Raw genomic sequence first — 24,963 nt, forward strand, 5'->3', positions numbered from 1 at the left:
TTCAGTCTGCATGTCAGAATTTGTTTATGAAATGGAAGAAGATTTGAGAAGTCAAAATGTGCCCTAATTTTTCTTTCTGCAGAACTAATCATAATTTCTATGGCAAAATGAACCCCCTCATTTTGTTCCTTTGTAAATTAAATGTTTTAAGTGTTACCACTTTATTCCAATCAAGATGGCTTCAGGTGTGCCATACTTTTGTCATAAGTAAGACTGTTAGCGCTCTAGTTGTTCGTTAGAACACTCTGGGACATTCTGTCATTGGGCTATACTTAGGCTACATCTAGGTGATATTTGGGCTACATTTGGGCTCTTTTGTCTCTGGTGGCCATCTTGGGAGATTTATTTGTTATGAAGTTTCCTAATTTCCTCATTTACTGCAGTTTCCTCAGTAGGAAATACTTTCAGTTTTTTACTTTGGTTCCATCAAGAAGGCATTCAGATGTGTCACACATTTGCCATAAATTCTGAATGTTAGCACTCTAGTTGCTCATTAGATCACTGTAGTAAAGCTACTGCTCACCAGGGAAGTCTGCTGCTGGTATTCAAAGTGCATGTTTCAGTCTGCATGTCAGATTTTTTTAATGAAATAGAAGAGGATTTGAGAAGTCACTCAAAATGTGCCCTACATTTTCTTTCTGCAGCACTAATCCTACTTTCTATGGCAAAAAGAACCCCCTCATTTTGTTCCTTTTTAAATTAAATGTTTTAAGAGTTACCACTTTATTCCAACCAAGATGGCTTCAGGTGTGCCATTCGTTTGTCATAAGTAGGACTGTTAGCGCTCTAGTTGTTCTTTAGAACACTCTGGGAAGCTGTAGTAGAACACAAAGGAATCAACTGACAGTCTCTGCCCTTGTTGGATGTACATGTTTTACTGAGAATGTCAGACTTCATTCTGATACCGTGGTTGAACCTGGGCTTGCTCTTCCTCCAGGTTTTAATATCCACACCATCAACAGAGAAACCAGAGGTGGTGGTCTGGCGGTCATCTTTAAGACCCCTCTCCATTGCACATTCGTCCGTGAGGACATTGTTGGCTCCGAGTGTGCACGCTTCTCCATCTCACTTAATGCCAACTTCACATTCTCTGGCCTCTTGGTCTATCGTCCTCCTGGCCCCTCCGCTGAATTTAAAGCAGCCATCACGGAAGTCGTTCATGCTCTGGCCACCAGAACAGCCAATTTCACCCTTATTGGCGACTTAAACATCCACTTCGATCATCACCTTGATTCGAACATCAGCTCTCTGCTTGCTGATTTGGAAGCATGTCAACTTAAACAGCTGGTGCTGGAACCCACGCATCTGGCTGGACATCTTTTAGACCCGGTTTTTTCTAATATCCTCTCCCTCCAGGTCAAACCCCCTAGCCCTGTCTGCTGGTCTAATCACTACCTTATTACTATTCTCCTTCCTCAGGCGGAGGCCACCCCCAGAGCTACGACTAGGGCCTCGCTTAAACGGTGTTGGCACAAACTTAAATTGGAAGACCTGATGGCCTTCCTGTCTTCTAGCCTTCCCACCCTTGATAACCTCGACCCTGAACAAGCCTACAGTGTGATCTGTGTCTGGATCCTTGCAGCACTTGACTCCCTTATTCCACTAACATGGTCTAAGGGACGTGGCGTTTGCCCCAACCCTTGGTATACAGACTCTCTTGCCGCTATGCGGAGCGCCTGTAAACATAGCGAACGAGCATGCGTAAGAATTATTGCCCTTTAGCGAAGAAGCAATATCAGGCCACTATCAAAAGCTATCAAAAAACCATACAGCTAGCCCGTACTGCCTTCTTCACGAATCAGATTGCCTCCAGCAATAACCCCACTAAATGCATATTTAAAATCCTCAATGATCTGAAAAAAAGGAAAGACCCACTCACTTCGCATATCACTTCTGGTAAACAATGCGAAGAATTGGCATCCTACTTTGTTCAAAAAGTTGCAAATATTTATAAATCCTTATCTAATCATCCCATGACGCCAGGACACCCCTCAATTCCTACATCTTACTCCTCCTTGGAGAGCATCCCCCCAATCTCACAAGAAGAATTCATTGCTCTCAGCTCCAAAGTTAAATCCGGGTCTCCTCTCGACCCTATGAGACCAACTCTATACCGAGAGTGTCTCTCGGTTCTCCTTCCGCCGTTACTCGCGACTATCAATTCCTCCTTCAGCAGGGCTCTGGTTCCTCTGGCCTGGAAACAGGCCAGGGTACTTCCCCTATTGAAAAAACCCCTCCTTGACCCCACTAAGCCCGAGAACTTTCGGCCGATCTCTCTTCTACTGTGGGTGGCCACGGTAGCTGAGGCACATGCCATTAAAGTTCTCTCTGAACATATAAACAAAAATAAGATTTTAGATCAATCCCAGAATGGATTTCGTGCAGGTTATAGCACTGAAACCGCCCTCTTAGCTGTGAGCGAAAACCTACGTTCCATCCTCGATAAAGGCCAAACAGCGGCACTCGTACTACTCGACCTGAGTGCCGCATTTGACACGGTCTCTCATCAGATCCTCCTGCGCCGGCTTGAAGAAGCCGGGATTAAAGATCTCGCGCTTGAATGGTTTCGCTCCTTTCTGACTGACAGATCTTTTCAAGTTTTTGCCCCTCCTTTTGCTTCCTCCATTAAACCTATTGAGCAGGGGGTTCCACAGGGCTCGGCGCTCAGCCCGGCTCTGTTTAACCTTTACGTGCAACCCTTAGCCGCAGTCGCCCATCACCATGGTCTTTCCATGGTTTCTTACGCGGACGACACCCAGCTCATGGTAGCTCTTTCAGATGATCATGCTCACGATGCCTCTCATTTCCAGACTGGCCTTGAAGCTATCGCGGGCTGGTTAACAGAGAACTGTCTCCAGCTCAATGCCAGTAAATCAGAGGTTCTTCTGGTAGGCAGGGACAAGGAGCTCTGGAACTCTCATTGGTGGCCTCCATCCCTGGGACCTGCCCCCACCCCTAAACTGGTGGTGAAAAACCTCGGGTTTCTGTTCGATTCAACCTTGAGCTTTCAAGAGCATACCAAAAAAATAGCTGCCACCTGCTTTGGTCTTCTACGTGCTTTAAGACCCACGCTGCGGTTTTTTGACTCGGCTACACGCCAACATATAATCCAGGCCACCATTCTTTCAAGACTAGACTATGCCAATTCTCTGCTGCTAGGGGCTAATAAGGCGGAACTTAATCATCTTCAGCGTATTCAAAACTCTGCAGCTCGTGCCATCCTTGGTCTCTCGAGACCATGCTCAGGAGCAGGGGCCATCCGACGCCTTCATTGGCTGCCGATCTCTAAAAGAATTGAATACAAATCCCTCTGTCTTACTTTCAAAATTCTTAAATTTGCTCCCCCTGAGATCCTGTCTGACTTGATCACCACATACATTCCTAATCGTGTGTTGCGGTCTTCTGAACTGATGCTAGCTTCTGTCCCCAGAGTTAAGAGATCGAGAGCCGGGGGCAAGTCTTTCCGTCTTTTGGCATCCAAGCTTTGGAACTCCTTGCCGTTGAAAATCCGCAGTCTGGACTGTTTGACCTCATTCCGCAAAGCTATCAAGACAGTTCTCTTCCCCATGGCTTAATCTTCTCTCCTCAGGATACTGTTGTTAGCGCCGGGACGCCCCTTCGTTGGGGCAGCTGTGCGCTTTATAAAAGAGTTTAACATAACATAACATAACATAACATTCTCACATGACTGAGAAAGATAATGTCAATTTACAGAAAATATGCTCTCAGTTTAGCTTATAGATCACCTTCCAAACCTCTGTGGGAAAAGCATGAGAAAATAGTTTTCTCGCAAACATGATTCATGATATCACAGCAGAAGGCTTTTTCACATGGTAAAATCACTTAGAACACACCACAATTCCTAAAATGGGTATGGTACCATCAACAAATGACTTATAATGTAACAAAGTCTTAAAACCTTCTATTAACCGCAATGCTTTTTAATGAGGTGCTATCATGTATATTGATCCCAAGATGGCTGCCAACACTTTTTGGATGAAGTGCTGACAGCCAATCAGATCTCACGATGAGATGTGTGGTTAGGCTCCGCCCAGATATATCTGTGATTTTACTTTTGATTTTCTAAGGAACTACTGAACGGATTTACACCATTTAAGCAAAAGGCACGAGTGTCATCCAAGGGCTACCTTTTTGCCAAATTTGGTGTAATTCCGTTCAGCCGTTCGGGCTGTACCTTCGACTAAAGGTCCTATGGGAAAATGCATGGGGAAAACGCGTTTTGGGACCCCCCTTTTGTCTCAGCCCCCGCTTGACAAATCACCCCGAGACTTTAGGGTAGGAGCTGAGCTGAGCGCCCCATTGGTTTTGAAAATTTCACGAAGATAAATCAACCGGCGCCAAAGTTATTCAAAATAGAATTTTTAGATTTCCTATGGGAACTCGGTCCTAACTATAACTATCTACTGGCGACCGCCAGTAGATAATATACACATACATATATATAAATGCATATGCATATATGTGCATATGTGTGTGTGTAGGAAGAGGTAGAAAGAGGTAGAGAAGTAGAGGTGTAGAGGTAGAGACGTAGAGGTAGAGAGGTAGAGGTAGAGAGGTAGAGAGTAGTAGAGAGAGAGGTAGAGAGAGGTAGAGAGGTAGAGAGTAGAGGATGAGTAATAGAGAGTAGAGAGTAGAGAGAGAGAGTAGTAGAGAGTAGTAGAGAGAGTGAGTAGGAGAGAGTAGTAGAGTGAGTAGTAGAGAGTGAGTAGTAGAGAGTAGTAGAGAGTGAGAAGTAGAGAGTAGTAGAGAGTAGTAAAGAGTGAGTAGTAGAGTGAGTAGTTGAGAGTAGTAGAGAGTGAGTAGTAGAGAGTAGTAGAGAGTGAGTAGTGGAGACTGAGTAGCAGAGAGAGAGTAGTAGAGAATGAGTAGTAGAGAATGAGTAGTAGAGTGAGTAGTAGAGAGTAGTAGAGAGAGAGTAGTAGAGAGTGAGTAGTAGAGAGTAGTAGAGAGTGAGTAGTAGAGAGTGAATAGTAGAGAGAGAGTAGTAGAGAGTGAGTAGTAGAGAGTAGTAGAGAGTGAGTAGTAGAGTGCAGTACAGAGTGAGTAGTAGAGAGTGATTAGTAGAGAGTAGTGTAGTAGTAGAGTGAGTAGTAGGGAGTAGTAGATAGTGAGTAGTAGAGTGAGTAGTAGAGTGAGTAGTAGAGAGAGTAGAAGAGAGTAGTAGAGTAGTAGAGAGTGATTAGTAGAGAGTGAGTAGTAGAGAGTAGTAGAGAGTGAGTAGCAGAGAGACTAGTAGAGAGAAGTAGAGTAGTAGAGAGTGAGTAGTAGAGTGAGTAGTAGAGAGTAGTAGAGAGCGAGTAGTAGAAAGTGAGTAGTGGAGAGTGAGTAGTAGAGTAGTAGAGAGTGAGTAGTAGAGAGTGAGTAGTAGAGAGAGAGTAGTAGAGAGTAGTAGAGTGAGTAGTAGAGAGAGAGTAGTAGAGAATGGTAGAGAGTGAGTAGTAGAGTAGTGGAGAGTGAGTGGTAGAGAGTAGTAGAGAGTAGTAGAGTGAGTAGTAGAGAGTAGTAGAGAGTGAGTAGTAGAGAGTGAGTAGTTGAGAGTGAGTAGTAGAGAGTGAGTAGTAGAGGGTAGTAGAGAGTAGTAGAGTAGTAGAGAGTGAGTAGTAGAGAGTGAGTAGTAGAGAGTATTAGAGAGTGAGTAGTAGAGAGAGAGTAGTAGAGAGTGAGTAGTAGAGAGTAGTAGAGAGTGAGTAGTAGAGAGTAGAGAGTAGAACAGAGTGAGTAGTAGAGAGTGATAAGTAGAGAGTAGTGGAGTAGTAGAGAGTGAGTAGTTGAGAGTGAGTAGTAGAGAGTGAGTAGTAGAGAGTAGTAGAGAGTAGTAGAGTAGTAGAGAGTGAGTAGTAGAGAGTATTTGAGAGTTAGTAGTAGAGAGTGAGTAGTAGAGAGAGAGTAGTAGAGAGTCAGTAGTAGAGAGTGAGTAGTAGAGAGTAGAACAGAGTGAGTAGTAAAGAGTGATTAGTAGAGAGTAGTGGAGTAGTAGAGAGTGAGTAGTAGAGAGTGAGTAGTAGAGTGAGTAGTAGGGAGCAGTAGAGAGTGAGTAGTAGAGTGAGCAGTAGAGTGAGTAGTAGAGAGCAAGTAGTAGAGAGTGTGTAGTAGAAGGGGTAGTAGAGAGTAGTAGAGAGTGAGTGGTAGAGAGAGTAGCCAAGCGTAGTAGAGTAGTAGAGAGTGAGTAGTAGAGAGTAGTAGAGACCGAGTAGTAGAGAGTGAGTAGTGGAGAGTGAGTAGTAGAGTAGTAGAGAGTGACTAGTAGATAGTGAGTAGTAGAGAGAGAGTAGTAGAGAGTAGTAGAGTGAGTAGTAGAGAGTGAGTAGTAGAGAGAGGGTAGTAGAGAGTAGTAGAGAGTGAGTAGTAGAGTAGTAGAGAGTGAGTGGTAGAGTGGTAGAGAGTAGTAGAGAGTAGTAGAGAGTAGTAGAGAGTGAGTAGTAGAGAGAGTAGTAGAGAGTGAGTAGTTGAGAGTTAGTAGTAGAGAGTGAGTAGTAGAGTAGTAGAGAGTGAGTAGTAGAGTGGTAGAGAGTAGTAGAGAGTAGTAGAGAGTAGTAGAGAGTGAGTAGTAGAGAGAGTAGTAGAGAGTGAGTAGTTGAGAGTTAGTAGTAGAGAGTGAGTAGTAGAGAGTAGTAGAGAGTAGTAGAGTAGTAGAGAGTGAGTAGTAGAAAGTGAGTAGTAGAGAGTAGTAGAGTGAGTAGTAGAGAGGGAGTAGTAGAGAGAGAGTAGTAGAGAGTAGTAGAGAGTGAGTAGTAGAGTAGTAGAGAGTGAGTGGTAGAGAGTAGTAGAGAGCAGTAGAGTGAGTAGTAGAGAGTAGTAGAGAGTGAGTAGTAGAGGGTGAGTAGTAGAAAGTAGTAGTATAATTTAAAAGGAACACAATGAGGAGGTTCATTTTGCCACAGAAATTATGATTAGTGCGGAAAAAACAAAATAAGGGCACATTTTGAGTGACTTCTCAAATCGTCTTCTATTTCTTAAAAAAATTCTGACATGCAGACTGAAACATGCACTTTCAATACCAGCAGCAGACTTCCCTGGTGAGCAGTAGCTTTACTACAGTGATCTAATAAACAACTAGAGTGCTAACATTCCGAATTTATGGCAAATGTGTGACACATCTGAATGCCTTCTTGATGGAATGAAAGTAAAAAACCTGAAAGTATTTCCTACTGAGGAAACTGTTGTAAATGAGGAAATTAGGAAACTTCAAAACAAATAAGTCTCCCAAGATGGCCACCAGAGATAAAAGAGCCCAAATGTAGCACAAATATCACCGAGATGTAGCCCAAGTATAGCCCAATGACAGAATGTCCCAGAGTGTTTTAAAGAACAACTAGAGCGCTAACAGTCTTACTTATGACAAAAGTATGGCACACCTGATGCCATCTTGATTGGAATAAAGTGGTAACACTTAAAACATTTAATTTGCAAAGGAACAAAATGAGGGGGTTCATTTTGCCATAGAAATGAGGATTAATGCTGCAGAAAGAAAGATTAGGGCACATTTTGACTTCTCAAATCCTCTTCCATTTCATTAAAAAATTCTGATATGCAGACTGAAACATGCACTTTGAATACCAGCAGCAGACTTCCTTGGTGAGCAGTAGCTTTACTACAGTGATCTAATGAGCAACTAGAGTGCTACCATTCAGAATTTATGGAAAATGTGTGACACATCTGAATACCTTCTTGATGGAATCAAAGTAAACAAGCATTGACAATGCAATAGGTCTCGCCCTCGTTTAAGTTAAAGCAATTCTGTTTGTAATTGGGTGGCTTTTTAGCTTTGCTTGTATTAGAGTTTTTCAAACTTTCATGTACATACCATGCATATGTATGCATATATGTATATGCATATGTTTGCATGCATTTATATTTATATAGATATGCAGATTATATTGATATGTTTATATATGAATATATATATACACATACATATATATAAATGCAGATGCATATATATGTGCATATGTGTGCATGTATAGAGAGGTAGAGGTGTATAGGTAGAGGTGTAGAGGTAGAGAGGTAGAGGTAGAGATGTAGAGAGTAGTAGAGAGAGGTAGAGAGGTAGAGAGGTAGAGAGTAGAGTGCGAGTAATAGAGAGTAGAGAGTGAGTAGTAGAGAGTAGTAGAGAAAGTATCAGAGAGTGAGTAGTAGAGAGTAGTAGAGTGAGTAGTAGAGAGTGAGTAGTAGAGAGTGAGTATTAGAGAGTGAGTAGTAGAGAGTAGTAGAGAGTGAGTAGTAGAGTGAGTAGTAGAGAGTATCAGAGAGTAGTAGAGAGTGAATAATAGAGAGTAGTAGAGAGTGAGTAGTAGAGAGTAGTAGAGAGTGAGTAGCAGAGAGAGAGTATTAGAGAGTAGTAGAGAGTGAGTAGCAGAGTGAGTAGTAGAGAGTAGTAGAGACAGAGTAGTAGAGAGTGAGTAGTAGAGAGTAGTAGAGAGTTAGTAGTAGAGAGAGAGTAGTAGAGAGTGTGTAGTAGAGAGTAGTAGAGAGTGAGTAGTAGAGAGTGAGTAGTAGAGAGAGAGTAGTAGAGAGTAGTAGAGTAGTAGAGAGTGAGTAGTAGAGAGTGAGTAGTAGAGAGTAGTGGAGTAGTAGAGAGTGAGTAGTAGAGTAGTAGAGAGTGAGTGGTAGAGAGTAGTAGAGAGTAGTAGAGTGAGTAGTAGAGAGTAGTAGAGAGTAAGTAGTAGAGAGAGTAGTAGAGAGTGAGTAGTTGAGAGTGAGTAGTAGAGAGTGAGTAGTAGAGAGTAGTAGAGTGAGTAGTAGAGAGGGAGTAGTAGAGAGAGAGTAGTAGAGAGTAGTAGAGAGTGAGTAGTAGAGTAGTAGAGAGTGAGTGGTAGAGAGTAGTAGAGAGCAGTAGAGAGCAGTAGAGTTAGTAGTAGAGAGTAGTAGAGAGTGAGTAGTAGAGAGTAGTAGTAAAGAGTAGTAGTAGAGAGTAGTAGAGAGAGAGTAGTAGAGAGTGAGTAATAGAAAGTAGTAGTTTAATTTAAAAGGAACACAATGAGGAGGTTCATTTTGCCACAGAAATTATGATTAGTGCGGAAAAAAGAAAATTAGGGCATATTTTGAGTGACTTCTCAAATCCTCTTCTATTTCATTAAAAAATTCTGACATGCAGACTGAAAGATGCACTTTAAATACCAGCACCAGACTTCCCTGGTGAGCAGTAGCTTTACTACAGTGATCTAATAAGCAACTAGAGTGCTAACATACCAAATTTATGGCAAATGTGTGACACATCTGAATGCCTTCTTGATGGAATGAAAGTAAAACACCTGAAAGTATTTCCTACTGAGGACACTGTTGTAAATGAGGAAATTAGGAAACTTCAAAACAAATAAGTTTCCCAAGATGGCCACCAGAGACAAAAGAGCCTAAATGTAGCAAAAATATCACCGAGATGTAGCCCAAGTATAGCCCAATGACAGAATGTCCCAGAGTGTTTTAAAGAACAACTAGAGCGCTAACAGTCTTACTTATGACAAAAGTATGGCACACCTGATGCCATCTTGATTGGAATAAAGTGGTAACACTTAAAAAATTTAATTTGCAAAGGAACAAAATGAGGGGGTTCATTTTGCCATAGAAATTATGATTAGTGCTGCAGAAAGAAAGATTAGGGCACATTTTGACTTCTCAAATCCTCTTCCATTTCATAAACAAATTCTGACATGCAGACTGAAACATGCACTTTGAATACCAGCAGCAGAGTTCCTTGGTGAGCAGTAGCTTTACTACAGTGATCGAATGAGCAACTAAAGTGCTACCATTCAGAATTTATGGAAAATGTGTGACACATCTGAATGCCTTCTTGATGGAATCAAAGTAAACAAGCATTGAAAATGCAATAGGTCTCGCCCTCGTTTATGTTAAAGCAATTCTGTTTGTAATAAGGTGGCTTTTTAGCTTTGCTTGTATTAGAGTTTTTCAAACTTTCATGTACATACCATGCATATGTATGCATATATGTATATGTATATGTTTGCATGCATTTATATTTATATAGATATGCAGATTATATTTATATGTTTATATATGTATATATATATACACATACATATATATAAATGCAGATGCATATATATGTGCATATGTGTGCATGTACAGAGAGGTAGAGAGGTAGAGGTGCATAGGTAGAGGTGTAGAGGTAGAGAGGTAGAGGTAGAGAGGTAGAGTGTAGTAGAGAGAGAGGTAGAGAGTATAGAGCGAGTAATAGAGAGTAGAGAGTGAGTAGTAGAGAGTAGTAGAGAAAGTATCAGAGAGTGAGTAGTAGAGAGTAGTAGAGTGAGTAGTAGAGAGTGAGTAGTAGAGAGTGAGTATTAGAGAGTGAGTAGTAGAGAGTGAGTAGTAGAGAGTAGTAGAGAGTAGTAGAGAGTGAGTAGTAGAGAGTAGTAGAGAGTGAGTAGTAGAGAGTGAGTACTAGAGAGTGAGTAGCAGAGAGAGAGTATTAGAGAGTAGTAGAGAGTGAGTAGCAGAGTGAGTAGTAGAGAGTAGTAGAGAGAGAGTAGTAGAGAGTGAGTAGTAAAGAGTAGTAGAGAGTGAGTAGTAGAGAGTAGTAGAGAGAGAGTAGTAGAGAGTGAGTAGTAGAGAGTAGTAGAGAGTGCGTAGTAGAGAGTGAGTAGTAGAGAGAGAGTAGTAGAGTAGTAGAGAGTGAGTAGTAGAGAGTGAGTAGTAGAGAGTAGTGGAGTAGTAGAGAGTGAGTAGTAGAGAGTAGGAGAGAGTGAGTAGTAGAGTGAGTACTAGAGAGTAGCAGAGAGCGAGTAGCAGAGAGCGAGTAGCAGAGAGCAAGTAGTAGAGAGTGTGTAGTAGAGAGTGAGTAGTAGAGAGAGAGTAGTAGAGAGTGTGATGTAGTGAGAGCAGTAGAGTAGTAGAGAGTGAATAGTAGAGTGAGTAGTAGAGAGTAGTTGAGAGCGAGTAGTAGAGAATGAGTAGTGGAGAGTGAGCAGTAGAGAGTAGTAGAGAGTGAGTAGTAGAGAGTGAGTAGTACAGAGTGAGTAGTAGAGAGTAGTAGAGAGTGAGTAGTAGAGAGTAGTAGAGTGAGTAGTAGAGAGTGAGTAGTAGAGAGAGAGTAGTAGAGAGTGAGTAGTAGAGTAGAGAGTGAGTAGTGGAGAATGAGTAGTAGAGAGCGAGTAGTAGAGAGTGAGTAGTAGAGTGTGCATAGTAGAGAGTGAGTAGTAGAGAGAGAGCAGTAGAGAGTGAGTAGTGGAGAGTAGTAGAGAGAGAGTAGTAGAGAGTGAGTAGTAGAGAGAGAGTTGTAGAGTAGTAGAGAGTGAGTGGTAGAGAGCAGCAGAGATTAGTAGAGTGAGTAGTAGAGAGTAGTAGAGAGTGAGTAGTAGAGAGTAAATAGTAGAGAGTAGTAGTAGAGAGTAGTAGAGAGAGAGAGTAGTAGAGAGTGTAGTAGAGAGTGAGTAGTAGAGAGTAGTGGCGAGTGGGTAGTAGAGAGTAGTTGAGAGTGAGTAGTAGAGTAGTAGAGAGTGAGTGATAGAGAGTAGTAGAAAGTAGTAGAGCGAGTAGTAGAGAGTGAGTAATAGAGAGTGAATAGTAGAGAGTAGTAGAGAGTGAGTAGTAGAGAGAGGAGTAGTAGACAGTGAGTAGTAGAGAGTAGTAGAGTGTGAGTAGCAGAGAGAGAGTAGTAGAGAGTGAGTAGTAGAGAGTAGTAGCGAGTGAGTAGTAGAGAGAGAGTATTAGAGTAGTAGAGAGTGAGTAGTTGAGAGTGAGTAGTAGAGAGTGAGTAGTAGAGAGTAGTAGAGTAGTAGAGAGTGAGTAGTTGAGAGTAGTAGAGAGTGAGTAGTAGAGAGTGAGTAGTAGAGAGAGAGTAGTAGAGAGTAGTAGAGAGTCAGTAGTAGAGTAGTAGAGAGTAGTCAGTCAGTGTCAGTCAGTGTCAGTCAGTCAGTGTCAGTCAGTCAGTCAGTCAGTCAGTATCAGTCAATCAGTGTCAGTCAGTGTCAGTCAATCAGTGTCAGTCAGTCAGTGTCAGTCAATCAGTGTCAGTCAGTGTCAATCAGTGTCAGTCAGTGTCAGTCAGTCAGTCAGTGTCAGTAAGTCAGTGTCAGTCAATCAGTGTCAGTCAGTGTCAGTGTCAGTCAATCTGTGTCAGTCAGTGTCAATCAGTCAGTGTCAGTCAGTCAGTGTCAGCTAAAGCAGCTCTGCTGACCTGGTTCTCTGGCTCTAAAGCAGCTCTGCTGACCTGGTTCTCTCTCTCTAAAGCAGCTCTGCTGACCTGGTTTCTCTCGCTCTACAGCAGGTCTGCCGACCTGGTTCTCTGGCTCTAGAGCAGCTCTGCTGACCTAGTTCTTATGCTACAGAGCAGCACTGCTGATCTAGTTCTCTGGCTCTACAACAGCTCTGCTGACCTGGTTCTCTGCCTCTAAAGCAGCTCCGCTGACCCAGTTCTATGGCTCTGAAGCAGTTCTGCTGACATTGTTCTCTGGCTCTAAAGCAGCTCTACTGACCTGGTTCTCTGGCTCTAGAGCAGATCTGTTGACCTGGTTCTTAGGCTCTAGGGCAGCTCTACTGACCTGGTTCTCTGGCTCTAAAGCAGCTCTGCTGACCTGGTTCCATGGCTCTAAAGCCGCTCTGCTGATTTGGTTCTCTGGCTCTAGAGTAGCTCAGCTGACCTGGTTCTCTGGCTCTAAAGCAGCTCTGCTAACCTGGTTCTCTGGCTCTAAAGCAGCTCTGCTGGCCTGGTTCTCTGGCTCTAAAGCAGCTCTGCTGACCTGGTTCTTTCCCTCTAAAGCAGCTCTGCTGACCTGGTTTCTCTGGGTCTACAGCAGCTCTGCTGACCTGGTTCTCTGGCTCTAGAGCAGCTCTGCTGACCTAGTTCTTAGGCTTAAAGCAGCTCTGCTGACCTGGTTCTCTGGCTCTACAACAGCTCTGCTGACCTGGTTTTCTGCACTCACGATGCACGCACCCGACTTCGCGAAAATATATTTAAAAATAATATAAGTTTATTATAAGTACAAATAAAACTTTGATGAATATCTTACATAATCTCTTGCCTTAATATGTATATTAAAGACACATACATATCATTTTGGAACATACATTTTTTTTGCAGGAGTCGCGCACCCAGCACGCCCCAGCACGTATATGATGTCACGCGGGACCCGCAACCACGCAAACATCTCATACCGTAATGCGCAAGTGTCGCGAATGCGTGGGAGCAGGAGTCGCAGACTGGTCGCATACCAATCGCGCATATCACGTGATATTAAATGTATATGATGTAACTGAAAAACACACAGCCGTCGCACACGATACGCTGATCCTTCATGACTTTTCTAAAATGGCAGCTAGAATGCGCGCACCCACCATGATGTGTACGATTTTGAATTCGTGACTCCGAAAAAAATTGGAATTTATATTAAAATAAAAAATGAAAACAAGAAAATTAATCAATATTTCAGTTTTAATTAAAATAAAATATTTTTTTGCAATTTTCAGAAAAATATATAATGTTATTTAATGAATAAAATATTCATAAATAAACAGTTAAAAAACTGTAGAAAATCAGTACAAAAAAATAGATATAACTACTATCACACTTAAAAGTCAGCATTTAAAAAACCTTTGAAATTCACTGAAAAAAACATAGGTTTCAGAGACGTTATAGTTAGAAATTAGCATTTAAAAAACCTTAGAAATTCACACAAAAAAACATAGGTTTCAGGGGTGTTATAGTTAGCTGCCCATTTCACTCATACAAAACCATAGAAATTCCCCCGTTATAGTTAGTTCTGCTAACTATAACTCACGCGCCCGCAATGCACTGCTGATGATGTCACATATTGCATCATTCATGACATGGTCAGTGACATCACTGATAACATCACTGATGACATCTCAAATGACATTGACAAAGGCTTCGCCGAAACGCATCGTACTGTTTGGTTTGTGAGACAATAAATTCCTTTATTGGACTCGTCCTTTGGTGTGCCGCTGGAAGTTATTCTCTATTCCTGAAAGACGACTTCCATGTGGGAAATATAATTAGCGGTGCTGTGTCCGCTGCTGGCACCGGCATCGCAAGGAGGGTGAGCGGCTGTTCACAGTGACTCGTGCAAACATATATATATATATATATATATATATATATATATATATATATATATATATGTTCACTGAAAGAACCATAGGTTTCAGGGATATTATAGTTAGTTGGACATTTCACTCGTACAAAACCAGAGAAATTCGAACATTATAGTTAGTTGAGCTAACTATAACTCGCGCCCCCGCAATGCACTGCTGATGACGTCACATATTACATCACTCATGACATGGTCAGTGACATCACTGATGACATCTCAAAGGACATCACTGATGACATCATCCAGTGAATGTGTGTTTCTGTAAATTTTAAATATATTTTATATATGTTAATGCCAAGGTGTATTGAAGAATGAGTTGGTGTATAAGTGTGTGGATGGAGGATTTAATAGGTGTGTGACTGACTGTATAAGTTAGCGATTAAAAGTGTCTTACTGAATGCATGGGTTAATGTGTGGTAAATATTTAAATTACCTGTACTATTTTTTATGCGGTAAAGTCTAGTAAGAATAACTCAGTCAAAATAAGAGGCAGAATCCGTGGTATTAGAGGTTCTGAAAAGGACTTTATTCCTTACAAAGGAATTATGGTTCGAACCAGGCAATCATATTCCATCACCACGAAGGTTCAGGAAGGGATAGGCAATGCATTATTGACAAGTAATCATATATATATGAAAAGCATTACATTAAGACAGATGCAGGAGGCGTAACAGCTGATAATACAGATAAGAATACACATACGTAATGAAAATAGGCGTAATAATAGGCGTATACTAGAAACGTCATTTAAAATGATGTCACAAGTGGGTGGATCCATAAGAGAATCCTGCAGTGTCAGCAGAAATATTTGGCAGAGATGCGCGCGCAGCCGCATGACGTGTGATTGACGTGCAACTAGAGGGTGAAGGGAACTTGACATTTAGCCCTACATGTGGAGACAGAAGTCTGGGGTGTCAGGACAACCTAGTCCTAAATCATATCTAATATCTTGTGTTTAAGGAACTATATTATCTGGAAGAAAAGGTCTTCGCGGACAAATCCTATTCTATACTGACTGTTAGTGCGTGTACAAGCGTCTAGGTGTCTACATGAGATGCGAGGGGGCAGGAATCTTCCATGGTAACAGGGGCTATGAATTACTTGCACGGAGACAGTAAGGCCGGGCCCTTTGCTCTGCAGCTAGAGGGATGTTTACCTAAGCTATTTAGACAGGAATGCATTGGATGAGGAACGGAGCAGATAACTTGAAGGCTGAATACAGTTTTTGGCAGGCAACAGGCCGCGTCAGGCACCGTTAGCCACGCAGGGAGTAAGACAAAGTTCATGGATACAGATGCAGGTCCAGGCTGGAGCATTTCAGAGGCAGAAGCAGGAAAAGGCTTGATGGCAGAATTCAGGGCCTACTCGCCTGAACTGTAAAACGTGAAAAGTGTGCCATATAAAGTCGGTGGCCAATCATACTTAGGAATGGAATATCCGGCCCATTCATGGCAGATACGAAAGAGGACATGTTAACGTTGGACGCACATGTATTTGCGTCTTCATAGCTGGAACTGGAGGGAACATACATGTACTTGTAGTATGTACATGGAGCCGTTGGGGTCTAAGATAGGGGACACAATTGACCATAAAAATTCATATTTCCTCATTCCCTCCTTGTCCCCTACGGACCCTCAGGAAATATCGATCTTCAGGAATCCATCAATCTGTTCATGTAACATCATTTGTTCTTCTTTCTTCTTCCGGGATCTTGAATGAAAACTTGAACGTGGAATACACGATGTGGCACACAGGCCACAAATCGCTGGTCCACATTGTAAACATAGGCAGCAACTGAATACTATGAGAAGGCCAATACCTAGGAAGGATAGGACTTTCCATCCCCAGGCTGACAACACGCTCCGGAACCAACCGGACCATGTCCAGGTGCCTGCATTCTGATGTATCTGGTTTGCAATCTTGTGAAGACGAGTTATGGCTTTATATACGGATGGCGCGTTTTCTGGGATGAAAACACAGCAACTTGATCCGATGACCCTACAAGCTTCGCCCCTATCTGCTAGGATGACGTCAAGGACAAGACGATTTTGGAGAACAACAATCCGCATCGCAGACTGCTCCTCTGTTAAGTTGCCTAGGGCAGAGGTAGTTTCATTCACTACTGCTTCAAGGGTTCTAGTTAATCTGCGTATCAGTTTACTATTTGAGACAACACCTATGTAAGGAAAGAGACCTTTATTGAAGTCTGTATATTGTTCCCATGCTGTTTCGGTGTAGTCAACAATCGGGATATCTCTCTGGGGTCTATGGTGTACTAGATTGGTATTTCTATGATAATCAGGAGGTGCTAGGAAAACAGGTGGCAGAAGGAATGCAATGTAACAGGTACCATCCCAATCTAGGGGTAGGCGTATGTATGCGGTGTGACCACAGATGAAGTAGGAGTGACGAGAAGCTCTAAATGTAGACTTGCCTTTATCACTGAATTCTATTACAGTGGTACATTTACTATGGCCCATGTGTATTGAACCATTCTTTCTTACACATAATTCGCCTCTAACTGGAAATACTGACATAGCGGGCAAGATTGGTGTAGCTTCGGATTCAACATTCAGGATCATGAGGTTAAGTGTAAAGTTACCTAATCCATATACTTCATTTTCTAGATCAGTCCCTGTTCTTTTGGGAAGTCCCTCCTTGTTAGGGTAGCAGACTTTAAGTAAAACTAGGTTCAGGTTTCCCCATACCCAGTTGTCTTGATAAACTACTGAATTTGAATCTAGGGAATTAATCAAACTAAACCATGCTCCACAGGAGCCATTGTGTGTGAATGGATACGGAAAGAGGGGCAGAACTCCCCTGTATTTCTGATAGGGAGGGAGTCGGCCACATATCCAACAATTTGTAGCATTGCTGGTCTGATGAGAATGATGTAACATACTAATGAATGTGTTGTTGCGCAGCGCAAATCTATAGGACAACTCATGCGGAGGTAATTCGCTAAAAGAATGTTCGGCAGTAGCATTGTAAGCACGCTTGAAAATAGGATAGTACATATGTAACAGCATACTTACAGTAATAATAATAAGACTTAGAAAAAACATAATCAACAATGTCACTATACAGTGACTATGAAGTGATTTACAGTATGCATGTTTCTTGAGCTGTTTCTGTCTATTTTTCTCTCTCGTTCGGTCTAGAGGATACATGTCAAAGACTTAATTCAACCGATTCACCTTGGAGAGGACTTAAACAATCGAATTGTCTGACTTGCTAGACCTTAGTTTCAGTTTATAGTTCTCTTTTTCTGTCTTTTCAACCAAGGGAAGTTTTGAGTCTGTCGGTGAGGGAATGCAGGGCTGGACGTTTAAATCCGATGGTAGTCCATGAAATTTCTTGATATGACTCGAGTGCAACCACCCTTTGCGGCCCTCTATCTTCACGGCTGTCCTCGTGGTCAGTAAAACGAGTTTCGGTTGTTGCCAGCGAGGCTCCAACGGACTCCTCCTGTCGAAGTTCCTCACCAGTACCAGGTCACCTGGAACCACTTCATGAGGCTTCACCTCAGTGTTATCGGGAAAAGCTGCAGCTACCAGTGAACGACAAGATTGTAGTGCAGACATCAAGGAAGCCAGGTAATCTGTCAGCATATTACAATCAACTTCAGTGATCTTACGAGGTATAGGCGTCCCCCACATATTTGGTGGCCTACCGAAGATCACCTCATACGGGGATAGCCCTGTTCGAGAATGTGCTACCATTCTCATGTAAAAGAGCGCAACTGGTAAGGCCACTATCCAGTCGACACCTTTTTCTCTACATACTTTGGACAGTCTAATTTTCAAAGTTTGATTATGCCGCTCCACGAGACCTGCTGCCTCGGGATGTCGGACACAGTGGAATTTCCATTGATAGCCTAACAGAAGTGAAACATGTTTCATTAGCTCGGATGAGAATGGCTGGCCATTATCTGAGTACACGACACGGGGCAAACCATACCGTGGGAAGAATTCTCGAACTAACTGTTTGGCAGTAGTCGGGGCAGTGTAATCTGAGACGGGATACGCCTCTGTCCACCGGGAAAGAGCGCATACAACTACGAGGACATATTTGAATCCTCGACATCGTTCCATCTGGATATAATCCATCTGGAGGACTTCAAAAGGGTGATCGGGGGGTTGAAATCCACCCTGTTCTACAGGTACGCCTTTTCCTGGATTGAACTGACAACAAATCATGCAGGTACGTACTTTCTGTTTAGCTGCTGCTCGCAAGTGTTTATTGAACCAAATGTGTTGAATACTGTCTAGCATAGCTTTCTCTCCTAGATGCGCTGGACTATGTATTGTGTTAATGATGACTTGAACCATTGAGTCGGGGAGAAACCATATAGATTTTCCCTTCGTCATCCATCCTTGATCCGTTTGGATCCCTCCTAATTCAGTCCATCTCTTTATTTCTTCTGGTGTAGCATGTGTCTGTATGTCAATTACATCAAGGGCGGGATCCTTAACTGTCATGCAGTGTGTTGGTGTCGGAACTATTGTCTTTGTCGTGTCAGTTGTATGAGTCTGATTCTGAGCAGTCTGTTTAGCTGTTCTGTCAGCTAGGTCGTTACCCTGAGAAATAGTGTCAGTCACTTTTGTATGGGCTTTACACTTCATAATCGATATTGCAGTAGGCAGATGTATTGCATCTAACAGAACTTGAATAAGGGGACCGTGTTGAATGTTGGCACCGTGAGAAGTTAAATAACCTCTCTCTCGCCAAAGGACTCCGAAGTCGTGGACGACTCCGAATGCATAACGTGAATCTGTGTATATGTTGACTTTCTTATTTTTGGCTTGAATACAGGCTTGTGTCAGAGCGATAAGGTCTGCTGCTTGAGCTGACAAGGTATCGATACAATTTGTTTCAATAACTTCAGTGTCTGTTGTGACTGCATAAGCGGCCACTAACTCTCCTGTATTTGTTCCCATACATGAACCATCTACATATAATGTCAGGTCTGGATCTGATAGTGGAATATCTGTCAAGTCTTGTCTGGGTTTCGTTGTAATAGTAATAACTTCAATACAATCATGTGCCAATGGGTCTGTTCCACTTAATGGCAAAAGTGTGGCAGGGTTTAATGTACTACAACGTCTGATTTCTATGTGTGGCTGGAACAATGTCAATTCATAACCCGTCAGTCTTGCTATAGTCAAGTGTTGTGTTTGGGTCCGGTTCAAGAGAACCTCTACTGCGTGTGGTACTTGTACTGTCAATTGATGTCCTAACACTATGGCATCGCTTTGTCTGATTGCTAAAGCTGTTGCTGCGACTGATTTCAGGCACGCAGGAAGTGCCTGAGCTACGGGATCTAATGTGCTAGAAAAATAAGCACATGGCTTGTGTGATCCTGCTTGTTCCTGTGTGAGTACTGACAAAGCAGTACCTTCACGTTCCGTGACAAAGAGTGTAAAACGTTTGCTGTAACATGGTGTTGCTAAAACAGGTGCTTGGCATAAAGCTTTCTTTAAGCATTCAAACGCTTGTGTATGTTCCTGAGTCCAAGGGAGGTCAGTCGATGTCGCTGCCTCCTGTGTTGTCAACTGAATGAGTGGTTTTGCTAGAAATGCATATTGAGGGATCCACTGCCTGCAATACGAAGTGAGGCCTATGAATGCCCGCACCTCCTTTTGTGTCTTGGGTGGCGGCATGTTAACAATTAACTGGATGCGGTCGGGTGTAAGCTGTCTTCCCCCCTTGGACAGCAAGTGCCCAAGGTACACAACTTGCTGGACACAGAATTGCAACTTCGAAGGGGACACTTTGTGCCCCTTGTCGGCTAAAAAATGTAAAACCGTCAGTGATGCTTTTTCACATTCAGGTTCGCTTCGAGCGGTGATCAGCAGATCATTGACATATTGAAGCAGGGCAGTGTTAGCTGGCATGTGGATACTGTCAAGTTCTCTTTTCAGTGCTTGGCTATAGATGCTGGGGCTTTCTGTGAATCCTTGAGGTGCGCGTGTGAATTTAAAACTTCGTCCATTTAAACTGAATCCGAACAAATATTGGCTTTCCGGATCGATTGGGACGCTAAAGAAGGCGTTCTTGAGGTCAATTACAGTAAAGAACGTTGCTTCTGAATCTATGGCTGTTAATAATGAAGAGATATCTGGGACCACGGGGTATTGTGGTACAATGCATTTATTTAATTCGCGTAGATCAATAACTAATCGATATACTGGTGGTGCTTTTGGATCAGTTCGTTTAAGAATCGGAATTATCGGGGAATTACATACATTGGAGTCGGTTTCCACTACCACTCCTTGTGCAATGAGCTCGTCAATGATTTGCAGCAAAGCCACTACAGCATCTGGTGGTAATTTGTATTGTCGCATTCGTGGTAGTACTACTCCTGTTTTGAGTGTGACTCGATATGGTGTAATGTGCATACAACCTACATCAGTGGGGCCTTGCGCCCATAAATGTGCAGGTAGATTCTGTAACCGGTGATCCATGTCTCTAGACACGTAGTGACCTTTAAAGTCACGCAAAAATAGTCGTACTCCGTCCGGAGAACAGCATATTATAGCTCCTAGAGCTTTCAATGTTTTTATACCTAACAAGTTTTCTGGACATGATTTCGTAAGCAATAGATCTGTAGTCCGTGTCAATGGACCAACTGTGAATGTAAGTGGTTGCGATACTTCGTTAATAGTGGGCTTTCCTGAAAAACCAAGGGAAATATTTTGTGAGCCTGAGAGGGGTGCCCCTGGGACTTCGCTGTGACTGATAGTGGTTCTGCTTGCCCCTGTATCGAGTAGAAACTTTCTGTCTTTCCCTAATACTTGACTCTGTACGTAAGGACCCTCTTGATCTACGGGAACCTCAATAAGGGGTAAGCCAACTTCCCTCTCTAGGCTATTTCATGTGTAGCGCTGATACTCTGGGTAGTCATTTTGCGCATACTGGTACATCTGTTGTGTCGTGTTTTGTGTTGCAGCAATAGGCTGTGGCTGTTGTTGTGGTTGTTGTTGTTGTTGTGGTGCGGTCTGTTGTACAGCTGGCATAGGCTGTATATTCTGAGGTACTTGTTGCTGGATCTGATCCTGTCTAGGCGGACGTGGTCTCTCCTTCGTTATACCCGTAGAGATATTATGTTTTAGAACTGCGCAATCGTGTATATAATGACCTGGCTGTTTACAATAGTTGCATGTCCCTCTAACAGGACCCGCTGAATCATTGGACTGTGTCATACCCTTTTTATGACCGTCAGCTGGAACTGACTGGGCAACAAGCATTTTCATTTTTGTGTCTTTCATACGTCTTTGTTCATGTTCTTGTTCTTCCCTAATTCTGTTGTGATGATATTGTAACATTTGTAACATCTGAGACGGTGTGTTACCTTGCCAAGTACTCTCGAATTTCAGTACTCTACTCTTAACTTGGGGCAAGGAATTTTCAACTAATTTTGTCACAAACAGATGTGGATACGACTCACTACTTGCTTTTATGCCACTATTAATACCAAAACATTTTTCAAATCGGGAATAGAAATCACTAGTGTCTTCATCTTGTTTTTGCTTACAGGCTGAAATTGCACCCCAGTCTTCCTTTTTCGTAGTCAATAAACGTGGTAGTACCTGCACTAATAATCCTGGTAATGCTGTAGTCTTTTCCCCAAGCCCTGAACCTGCAGCTCGGGCCTTTTCTTCGTTTTCTAATGCTGTCCAATCTATCTTTTGGTCTCCCACCTCCCATTCCTTTTCTTTGAGTTTCTCGTAAATACCGGCAGGTAATAAGACTTTTAATATTTTCATAATGTCAGGGTATGTATACTCTCCCATGAGTAACATGTCTTTTATCTCACGGTGGAAACCTGCTGGGTCCTTGTCATGGCTAGGTACTACTTTCTTCATTTCTAATAGTTCAATTTTAGTTATGGGCGTGTATACAAACACGCGTTTAAAAGTATTGTCATCACCTCTGACTGGGTGCACTTCGCGTAAGGGATTCTGTCTGTCTATGTGATACGTTTTTCTTTCCTTGGGGGAACTGAAACATGTTCTGGGCATACGAAGACAATGTACTGGTGTCGATACTCTAGAATTTCTTTAATTAAATCAGTACCTGAACCTCTCCATTTGTTCGTGAGTAGTTCTATCAGTATATCAGGTAGGGCACCAGGATCGGAGTGTTGGCTTCTATATAATATAAGGAGGTGTTGTATCATGTATATACCAGCTAAACGCTGTTCGTCTGGGGTAAGATTCAAAAACGTGTGTGCTAGCGCATCATCACTGTATTTTTCAGAACTGTCAGCCCATTGTACTGCTGACCTGGCTAATTCTTGTTCATCCATAGAATCGAGCATGTGATACCCCCTTCGGTCTCGGAGTAATTTATCAGCAGCCTGGAATAAGTGTTCAGGGGACTTCGTATTTAGCATAGGGGCTTGAAAATGTCTGTTACATTCTGGACGTATCGGACGTATCGGATCAGTAAAGTATCTGGTATTGTTACAAGGTCTTCCCCTACCTACATAAGCTATCGTTTCTAATTGTCCTGTGGGCATTTCTGATTCTTCCTCCTCCTTTCCCTCTGATTCAGTTTTGTCTGCCTCCATTCTGGCTTTATGTAGTCGTTCTATTTCTTTGCGGATCTTTCGGCACATAGCTACTATACACGTCTGTTTATCATGTTTTCCCTCTGATATATTCTGACCCCATCTGGTAAGTACTTGCATTTCATCCTGATCTACCCCAGGCCTGTCTCTGTCTCTGATCAAGCAGTTTATAAAGAAGCGTAACAGTAATCTCTGTATATCCACTTTCTGATAATCCATGGCTTCGTCAATACTTTCAGGGCCTTGCCCTGTTTGGACAAAGCGATATATATTGTCTAGATGCTTAATCATTCCTGGTAGTGTCGTTAAATATAGTGAAGCTCGTCGTATACGTAGTGATGATAGCAGCATTCTGTCATTTTTACCGGGCACTGGATCATATCTACAATCCACAAGATGTTCCTTAAACATGTCGGACGTTGCTATTTGGGGTGTACGTTGGTTTGCTAAATCTCTAAGAGACGATTTACTTCGTGACGGTGGCGTGGCAAAAATTGCTGTCGCACCTCCTGTCGCACCTTCTGAGGTGCTAGGCACGAAAGGATTTGTGGGATGTAAGGTAGAAACTGTGGATGCAGGAAAAGCGGTGGAAACAGATGGACCTGTTGGATTGTGCGGAGGAGTTTGTTGTTGCGGAGGTGGGGGCGGATGATCTCGGTGTTGAGCACCATCGACAGGTGGCGTGTGTGGTGGAACATTAACATATTCGGGAGCTACATCGTCTAAATAGGAGGAAAGGAAAATATCTTTTGCGGTCTTGGGATGTGCTTTAATCGGAAGTAATGGGGGTGTCAAATCTTTCGGTATTTCCGGGGTGGCCTTAGGTAAACCTCCGGCCAAAAGAGGATACATACCATTCATAAAAGTGTTCCGTTGTCTGTCTACTTGTTCTGTTTTTACTCGGATACCTTCCTCAACTAATACGTTTTCTCGGGCTTTATTAGAGTTCTCCCTACTTTTCTCTTCCTGTCTGAGCGCTTTCTCTGTGCGCCTATGCGACTCTTTGCGCCATAGTTCAATGGCATCTTTCTGTGACTGTCTGGCTTTCTTTTTCCATAATTCTTCTTCTACTCTCATGATGCAATCTGCATCCCATGTCCCAGCTGCGGGCCACCTCTGACTTTCTGCTAGATCCTTGGTGTAGTCCACCCATAAGTCAAGATATAATACGGCATCTAGGCCATGTTTATGATACATAAAGTACCCTGGAGTGTCCCTAGGTGGAATGGGAACAGCTTCTTCGAGTACTCCTTTTCTAGTTTTGATCTGTCTTAATTTTGAAAAGAACGGCATCTTTAAACCTTGCTACTTGATTCTTACTCAAACTGGACTTGAACACAATTAATACGATAAACACAATAATGAACACTCATTCATACCACAATTTTAAAACCTATTAAAACATTTAACATTTAACATTTAACGAACAATGATAATTAGAAGAAAACTAGTCACTGACATAATACTAATACTAGATACTACTGAATTATATACATGAACATACTAGATATACTGCTAAACAGTACAGATACACTGCTAAAACAGTGCAGACCGGATCTGTGTACCCAAACCCGTCATGACCGGCACAAATTAATGTGCACGTCTAAATGCCTCCCCGGCAACGGTACTCACCGGGTAGCACGGAACGGAAGGCCTCGGAACTGAACTGAACTGGACCGGACTGGACTCGACTGGACTCGACTCGACTCGGAACTTCGGAACCTGGTGGGCCTCTGTATACCTCGGATCTTGCTCTCTCAGCTAGGCTCTGGTCGGGATACTTCGCACTTCTCACCGCCTCGTCTGGGTGTTGATCGCAGCCTCAGTCACCCCCGCTTGGCCGGAGGGAGATACAGGAAATCCTGCGGGTACGCGTTTTTGTCCGTTCAGCTGTGGCAGGGGACCGGGCCTGCAACGCACCTCCGGCGCGTGAGATGAGAAAGTGTCCCTGTTCGGGCGCCAATTTATGTGGTAAATATTTAAATTACCTGTACTATTTTTTATGCGGTAAAGTCTAGTAAGAATAACTCAGTCAAAATAAGAGGCAGAATCCGTGGTATTAGAGGTTCTGAAAAGGACTTTATTCCTTACAAAGGAATTATGGTTCGAACCAGGCAATCATTTTCCATCACCACGAAGGTTCAGGAAGGGATAGGCAATGCATTATTGACAAGTAATCATATATATATGAAAAGCATTACATTAAGACAGATGCAGGAGGCGTAACAGCTGATAATACAGATAAGAATACACATACGTAATGAAAATAGGCGTAATAATAGGCGTATACTAGAAACGTCATTT

The sequence above is a fragment of the Triturus cristatus genome, chromosome 5_1, assembly GCF_964204655.1.
Source record: "Triturus cristatus chromosome 5_1, aTriCri1.1, whole genome shotgun sequence".
NCBI lineage: Eukaryota > Metazoa > Chordata > Amphibia > Caudata > Salamandridae > Triturus > Triturus cristatus.